This window comes from Henckelia pumila, chromosome 3 (genome assembly GCF_033568475.1).
Source record: "Henckelia pumila isolate YLH828 chromosome 3, ASM3356847v2, whole genome shotgun sequence".
NCBI lineage: Eukaryota > Viridiplantae > Streptophyta > Magnoliopsida > Lamiales > Gesneriaceae > Henckelia > Henckelia pumila.
The window spans coordinates 75,972,286-75,981,012 of NC_133122.1; positions in this window are offsets into that span (position 1 = coordinate 75,972,286).

Sequence of the window (8,727 nt, forward strand, 5' to 3'; positions counted from 1 at the left end):
TGCTTCAAAACATAAACTAGATTGACATGTTGTTCGACTTCTAAACCGAGTCCCACTTCTATTCCTTGATCTCCATGCTAACCAAGTCTCCTCTGACTCGATCCTGCCCCACCTGTTGCCAAGTACACATACAAAACAGAGAAACAGCCAGATTACTCCGGTGAGAATGATATTCCCAGTAAAAGCAACATAACATGCAATAACAAGTAATATCTCAATAACATCATTTAAAGACAACATATTCAATGTTAATACAAATGAAATGCATGTCTTTAAAACCGGGACATCAACTCTGATAATAAAGGAATTTTTGATATTCTTTTGGGATCCCAAGGATGAGATCACGTAACAACTCACCGACTCTCCCGATCGAGGTGGTGTCACGTATCTCCATCCTTTAGACTTTGGTGCGACTACAAGGAGTAAGCTGAAACTAGGTGAAATTCTACAACCCAGGCCACTCGATTATAGCCCCCAAATCATCTAACAAAAAGGGCCATACAGCCCGCTGAAATCAAAGATTTAGGCTCGAGATGAATGCATATAGAAAACACAAAGCATTAAACCATAATTCAATTAATAACAAGAGTTCAATCACAAAATACAAGTTCCCCACTCTAGAACAAGTATTGATGCAAATATGTGATTTAAGGGAAACTCAAGAACCAACTGTCTTGAGTGTTCTATCCCGCTTAAACGATGTCTGCTTGCACATTTCAATTCAAAAGTTCCAACTCTGGATACGCTACAAAAAGAGGTTATATCAAAATCCATACAACCACTAAAAAAAATGCTCAAGGTAAAACTCTTTACCGCCCTTCATCTAACTCTTCGACAATCGACTTCTGCTAATACAACCACTAAAAAAAATGCTCAAGGTAAAACTCTTTACCGCTTTTCGTCTAACTCTTCGACAATCGACTTCTACTAACTCTGGGCTCAACCAGCTTCAAACAAATTTGTACGGAGGCAAAAGAAGATCAACAATGACAATCAAACCCAACCAACACGGTTCAATCAATTCAAATCAAACGATAACCCAAAACTCAAACGGCGGCATAACGACTATATTCTGATCAAACCGGAAACACAGACAGCAGGATAACAATCAACACAACTCAATACAGCCCAAAAATCAACTAAACGATTCAAAACCAACAAATCTCAAAACCAAATTTTCGAACAACACTTCAAAAATTCATAAAAATTATGAACGACGCTCTTTTTCCAATCCGACTGAGAATAAACGATAAGAGCTAGCTCAAGAACATCATATTCGAAACTCATTCGATTCTAACAACATCCAAAAATGAAACATAACGGATCGGAGAAATACTTACGATAGAACGAAGCTCTCGCTGCCGTGATCGCTAATCTGCCTTCGGATTTAAATTCTATCGGACGGATCGATCAAAACGAGAAATCACAAAGCTTGAAGTCACGTTTGGGATCTTAAATGGAGGATGAGGCGTATTGGAGGAGATGAAGAAGTGAAGGAGAAGTCAAAAAAGTTGAGATATTATAACAAATCCCCTTTTTGCATTTTAGTCCCTGAAAATTCCGAAAATTGCAAAATAGACCCTAATCAAAATCAAATCGGCTCTTGAATTATATAATATCTGATTAACTCAAATAAACTCAATTAAGATAAATTTGGGGCGTTACAATTCTCCCCCTCTAGAAAAAGATTTCGTCCTCAAAATCAATAAGAATCAATCACATAAGATAGAATTAAGAACTTAAGACAGTAAAAAAAAATCACGTCATCCAAATAACTCTGGAAACCACTGTCTCATATCAGACTCTGTCTCCCAAGTTGCCTCTTCGACTCCGTGATGGCTCCAATGAACTTTCACCAAAGGAATCGACTTGTTTCTGGGCTGTTTTTCCTTTCGGTCAAGGATCTGAATCGGTCGTTAAAAGTAGCTTAGAGTCTCGTCAAGCTCGGCCTCATCAGGATGAAGAATATGAGAAGGATCTCGATGATATTTCCACAACATAGAGACGTGAAAAATGTCGTGAATACCAGATAAAGATGAAGGAAGTGAAAGTCTATAGGCAAGATGGCCTAACTTCTCGAGAATCTCATACAGTCGGATGAATCTCGGAGATAAACTTCCTCTCTTTCCAAATATAACAGTGCCTCTAAAAGGAGAAATCTTCAAGAATACTCGGTCTCCCTGATCGAAACTCAGAGGTCTACGTCTGATATTCTCATACTTCGCATGTTTATCCTGAGCTGACTTTATTCTCGTCTGAATGATCTTTACTTGCTCTGCCATATCTCGAAGCATATCCGATCCCAAATCCGGTGACTCAGACACATCGTCCTAAAATAAAGGAGATCGGCACTTCTTACCGTGCAAAACCTCAAAAGGTGTCATTCCGATACTCGATTGATAATTGTTGTTGTAAGAAAACTCGACAAGAGGCAAAGAATCCTGCCAACTAGTGCCAAAGTCTAGCACTACTGCTCGTAGCATATCCTCTAGAGTCTGGATAGTCCGCTCTGACTGTCCGTCGGTCTGAGGGTTATATGATGTCTCAGATGTAATCGAGTACCAAGTGCCTCTTGAAGACTATGCCAAAAGTGTGAAGTGAATCTAGGGTCTCGGTCTGAAACTATCAACTTCGGCACACCATGCAATCTCACAACATTGCTAAAATACAACTCAGCCATCTGATCGAGATGATACGTCATCCTGTACGGAATAAAAAAATCATCAATCTGTAGATCACTACCCAAATAGCATCCCATCCTCGAACAGATCGTGGTATCTTCGTGACGAAATCCATCGAAATGTGATCCCACTTCCATTCAAGAACAGCTAAACTGTGCAATAGACCACCCGGTCTCTTTCTCTCGGCCTTCACCTGCTGACAGTTCAAACATCGGGATACAATCTCGCAACATCGCTCTTCATTTTCTTCCACCACAACTGATTCTTCAGATCATTATACATTTTTCGGCCACCTGGATGAACACTGAACCGACTACAATGAGCCTCTCGAAGACTACAGTGTCTCAACTCAAAAATATCAGGCGCACCAATGCGGTTATTCACAAACAAAACATCATCCCTGACCTGAAATGCATGTTGGAGAACGGTTATCAGATCAATCAGAATTGATACCCGGTGCAGCGGAAGTTTTAAAATTTTATATGGAACGATTTCATATCATGGGTATCAAAACTTTACGATTAAATTGTGCGTGTAAAAATTAAATAACAATTAAATTTTTACCTCCAATCTCGAAACGAGATTATGGACACCAACAGATTACTCTGCTCTTGTTGTATATCCCAGGAACTGATGGACGAACAATTCTTCAATCAGGTCCACGAACAGAAGTTTAATCCCTCTGATAGATTGCACTAGAAAATCTATCAGAAGTTTCTACGAAGATAATTAACGAATTTGATCCGTTAAACCAGACTGCAAATTCAAAATTCACAGGCTGGAATTTTTCGAGCAAAGAGGGGAGAAGGAGCGGCGACCACTAGGTCTCAAAAACCCTAGTGAATTTCGAAAATTATGCCTCTGTTATTTAATTTCTGTACTGCAATAACTTATTTATAATGTGGGCTGCTAACAGCTTAGGGCCCATTAGTCATAAGTTCAAGCCTGGCAAGCAAAGCCCGCATGTTCAGAAATTAATATAAAATTCATCGTGACTCAGATTGATAAACCAATTTCACCAATGTGCACAAAAACCATTTCTGCATCTTTTAAAGTCAAGATAAATTTTCTGAATCCGAATTCAGTAATTTCCAAAAATGCCCATCCCTATGTCATTTTAGGAAATCTTACTCTTCTACTCTGATATATGAAGTCCCACTTCTTTATTCACTAAATTTAACTCTTTAAATTTAATTATCTCAACGGGGATTAAAAATCCATTACTTGTGTGACCCTCAATGGTTCAGGGATACAGCTAGCCGTGGGCTCACAACTCCTTGTGACTCGGAACAACAATTTCCGACTTGCACATCGAATCATGGTAAGAGCGCCTAGCAACATCGTCCCATGATTCCCTAGGTATCACTGATAGTGCCAACAAGAACCAATAGATTTTTGTTAGCGTACAGTACAGTCCCTTCATCCATATATCCCGATCGAATCAACAACCATTGGTAAATCGAGAGTCGTTCGAGATTCGATAACTATGCAATACATCTTGAAGATCAAATAGTGACATCGCATGTGCTACTAAGAAACCATTTCTTAAAACACATCATGTACTCTGGCCAGAGATTCGTCACACTAATATCTCCTCAGATTGCATAGGATATCCGCACTATCAAGTATATGGTGAATCCTTGACAACAAAGCATCGACTCCTATATGTGTCGTAACTGTACCCAATCCCGACACCTGATGACCCCAATAGAGTCAGTAAACGAGTAAAAGCACAGTACTAGCATATAGAGTCTCAATGATATTTCAAGTAGTAAGGACTAATGGTGTACAACCAAAAACGCGGACTTTATCCACTCGATAAGTGTTAACCACTTGGAAAGTCCGGATAGGGTAGTTCGATCATTCATCGTATGAATATCCAGTTGCATGCTTTGAACATCTCTATGTTCCATACCAATGAAACGTGGTACTCGGCATCGCAAATGCTAGTCTCAATCTCGAGCTATCCTTATCCTTATTAACGGACGGCTCAATTGACTAGGAACTGTTTAGAATATACAGTGACTATAAGATGTGTTTCATGATAGTCATCCCCATGTGCCACCACATCTTACATACACTATAGTATATTCAAGGTCTTCATCTAAACATCTTATAATATGTCACAACATAATAATATGATAAAAGATAAAGTAAACGCCATTATAAAAGTGTAAATTATATTAAACAAAAGATTGTTTATACATAGAGTCATCAAAGCCCTTAGCCACAAGTTGGCTCACCGGGCACCCACTCTTTCAATCTCCCACTTGCCCTAAAGCCAACTAGTCATACTACGCAGTCCCATTGCTTCGCGATGTTTGTCAAATAATGGTCCTGGCAAGGGCTTAGTAAGTGGATCAGCGATATTGTCTGCAGAGGCCACTCTCTCGACAGTGATGTCTCCTCTTTCCACGATCTCCCGGATGATGTGGTATTTCCTCAGTACTTGTTTGGATCTTTGATGAGACCTTGGTTCCTTTGCCTGAGCAACGGCACCCGTGTTGTCACAGTACGCCGGGACTGGACCAACAACTTCAGGAATAACGCCCAACTCTTGGACGAAATTCCTCATCCAAACGGCCTCTTTAGCAGCATCTGATGCCGCAATGTATTCTGCCTCAGTGGTGGAATCCGCTGTGGTGTCCTGCTTGGAACTCTTTCAAGAGACAGCACCGCCATTGAGCATGAACACAAATCCAGAGGTTGACTTCGATTCATCCACGTCACTTTGGAAGCTAGAGTCGGTATAGCCTTCCAATCTCAGTTCTCTTCCTCCATATACCATGAACATATTCTTAGTCCTTCGTCAGTACTTAAGAATGTCCTTCACGGCTTTCCAATGCATTTGACCGGGATTAGCTTGATATCTGCTCGTGACACTCAGAGCAAATGCTACATCCAGTCTGGTAGATATCATCCCATACATGATACTACCTATGGCTGACGCATATGGTACATGTGTCATTTTCTCTATATCTTCATCAGTCTTGGGAGACATGGACTTGGATAGAGAAACTCCATGACACATAGGTAGATGTCCTCTCTTGGACCCATCCATTGAAAACCTTTTCAATATGGTTTCGATGTAAGTTGATTGAGTGAGTCCTATCATTCTCTTATATCTATCTCTATAGATCTGTATCCCTAGAATATAGGATGCCTCACCCAAATCCTTCATCGAGAATCTACCTGATAACCATATCTTTGTTGACTGCAACATCCCTACGTCATTCCCAATGAGTAGGATGTCATCAACATAAAGTACTAAGAATGTCACAGCATCCTTAATTACTTTCTTGTACACGCATGGTTCCTCTGGGTTCTTGATGAAACCAAAATCCTTTATTGTTTCATCAAATTTCTGGTTCCAACTTCTTGATGCTTGTTTGAGACCATAGATTGATCTCTGAAGCTTGCATACCTTATGCTCGCTTCCCATGGATGTATATCCCTCAGGCTGCGTCATATAGATCTCTTCCTTAATGTTTCCATTAAGAAATGCAGTCTTCACATCCATTTGCCATATCTCATAGTCATACCAAGCAGCTATGGCAATAAGGATTCTTATGGACTTGAATATTGCAACTGGTGAAAAGGTTTCATCATAGTCAACTCCTTGTCTTTGAGTATAACCTTTCGCCACCAATCGTGCCTTGTAGGTGAATACCTTACCATCAGGCCCAAGCTTTCTCTTGTAGATCCATTTACACCCTATTGGAACAATTCCATCGGGAGGATCTACTCAAGACCAAACTTGGTTTGTATGCATCGAATCTATTTCCGACTGCATAGCTTCAAGCCATAAATTTGAATCCGCATCAGAAATTGCTTCCTTGAAGTTTCTTGGATCATATCCAATGTCGGGTTCATCTTGATCCCCTTCAAGAAGAAGACCATATCGAATAGGAGGTCTAGAAGTCCTCTCGGATCTTCTAAGTATAGGCGTGTCCTCTGAAGATTCTTGAGGTATGGGATCATTATTTTGTATTTTGGGTTCTTCTCGAATTTCTTCGAGTTCCATCATCTCGCCTTTCTTATCCAATAAGAACTCCTTCTCCAAGAAGGTGGCATTCCTTGAAACAAACACTTTTGTTTCAGTAGGATGATAGAAATAATATCCGATTGAATTCTTTGGATACCCTACAAAATAACATAAGATGGATCGACTATCCAACTTATCTCCCACTGTCTGCTTCACGTAAGCAGGACATCCCCAAATCCTCAAGTACGAATACTTAGGAGCTTTGCCATTCCATAACTCGTATGGTGTTTGATCCACTGCTTTGGTGTGGACGTTGTTCAACAACAATACCGCCGTTTCAAGCGCGTAGCCCCAAAACGAAGGTGGAAGCTCAGTGAAGCTCATCATGGATCGAACCATGTCCAACAAAGTTTGATTACGACGCTCCGATACACCATTCAGCTGAGGTGTCATAGGAGGAGTCCACTGAGAGAGAATCTCATTCTCTTTCAGATAGTCCAAAAACTCGGTACTTAAGTATTCTCCACCTCGATCCGATCGAAGTGCTTTAATACTTTTACCTAGCTTGTTTTCTACTTCAGCCTTGAATTCTTTGAACTTTTCAAATGCTTCAGACTTATATTTCATTAAATATAAATACCCATACCTAGAATAATCATCAGTAAAGGTAATGAAGTAGGTGTGGCCAAATTGAGTACCAATTCTAAATGGACCACAAACATCTGTATTGATCAAATCCAACAGATTTTGACTACGCTCAGGTTTCCCCTTGAATGGAGATTTAGTCATTTTTCCTTTCAGGCAGGATTCACAAGTAGGTAGAGAGTTAATATCAAACATATCAAACATGCCCTCTCCCACTAGCTTGTTCATCCTCCTTGAGGAAATATGACCTAGCCTAGCATGCCAAAGGTTTGCCGGGTTTTGACTATCGATTTTCCTTTTGTTCGTTGTTACCGGTTTATAAACATAATTTATTGGAACGTCTTTTAATTTTAAGTTATATAGATCGTTTTCAAGTTGTCCATTTTCAATCAAACATTCATTCTTGTAAATATTGCAAATCTCATTCACAAAATTGCAAGAAAAAACCATCTCTATCAAGCATAGAAACAGAAATAATGTTTTTAATCAAATCTGGAACAAATAAAACATCTCTCAAAAGTAACTTAAAATCATTCTGCAATATTAAATAAACGTCTCCCACAGCTTTGGCTTCAACTCTAGAACCATTTCCGAGCCTCAGCTGGGTCTCACCCATTCTAAGCTTGCGACTTCTTGTCATCACCTGCAAATCATTGCAAATGTGAGATCCACATCCGGTATCCAATACCCAAGAAGTAGTATTAAGTGAAACATTTATTTCAATATAGAACATACCCTTCGCAGTTCGCAACTGCTCTAGATATTCCTTGCAGTTACGTTTCCAATGACCGGGTTTCTTTCAGTGATGGCAAACATCCTTGGATTTTTCCATGTTTGAAGCCTTTGTCTTGTTCTTCTTCTCGGGTCCGGTTTTCTTGGGTGGGGCAGAACGTTTCTTACCCTTTGTACTTGGCCCCTTCTTAGCAGAGGAAGAGGAGCCCACCAAGAGAACCGGTTTATCCTTCTTTAAAGTGGCTTCATATGTTACAAGCATATTGACCATCTCTTCAAGGGAGGCCTCTATCTTGTTCATATTAAAATTTACCACAAAACCGTCAAACGATGAAGAAAGAGAGAGAAGTAATAAGTCCACATTGAGTTCATGCTCCAACACCAAATCAAGCGTTACCAACTTCTGTATGAGCCAAATCACTCGTACCCCATGATCACGGACCGAAGTCCCTTCACGCATGCGACAAGTCATTAACTCTTTTACAGTAGCGAACCTTTCAGCTCTCGATTGAGCCCCAAAAAGTTCCTTGAGTTGTACGTGAATGTCAGCAGCATTCACGGTATCCTCAAATCGCCTCTGGAGTTCATCAGACATCGAAGCTTGCATATAGCATTTGGCCTTGATATCATGGTCCCACCATATATCAAGTTTGGCCAACTCTTCCGGACTTATATCAGCTGGTG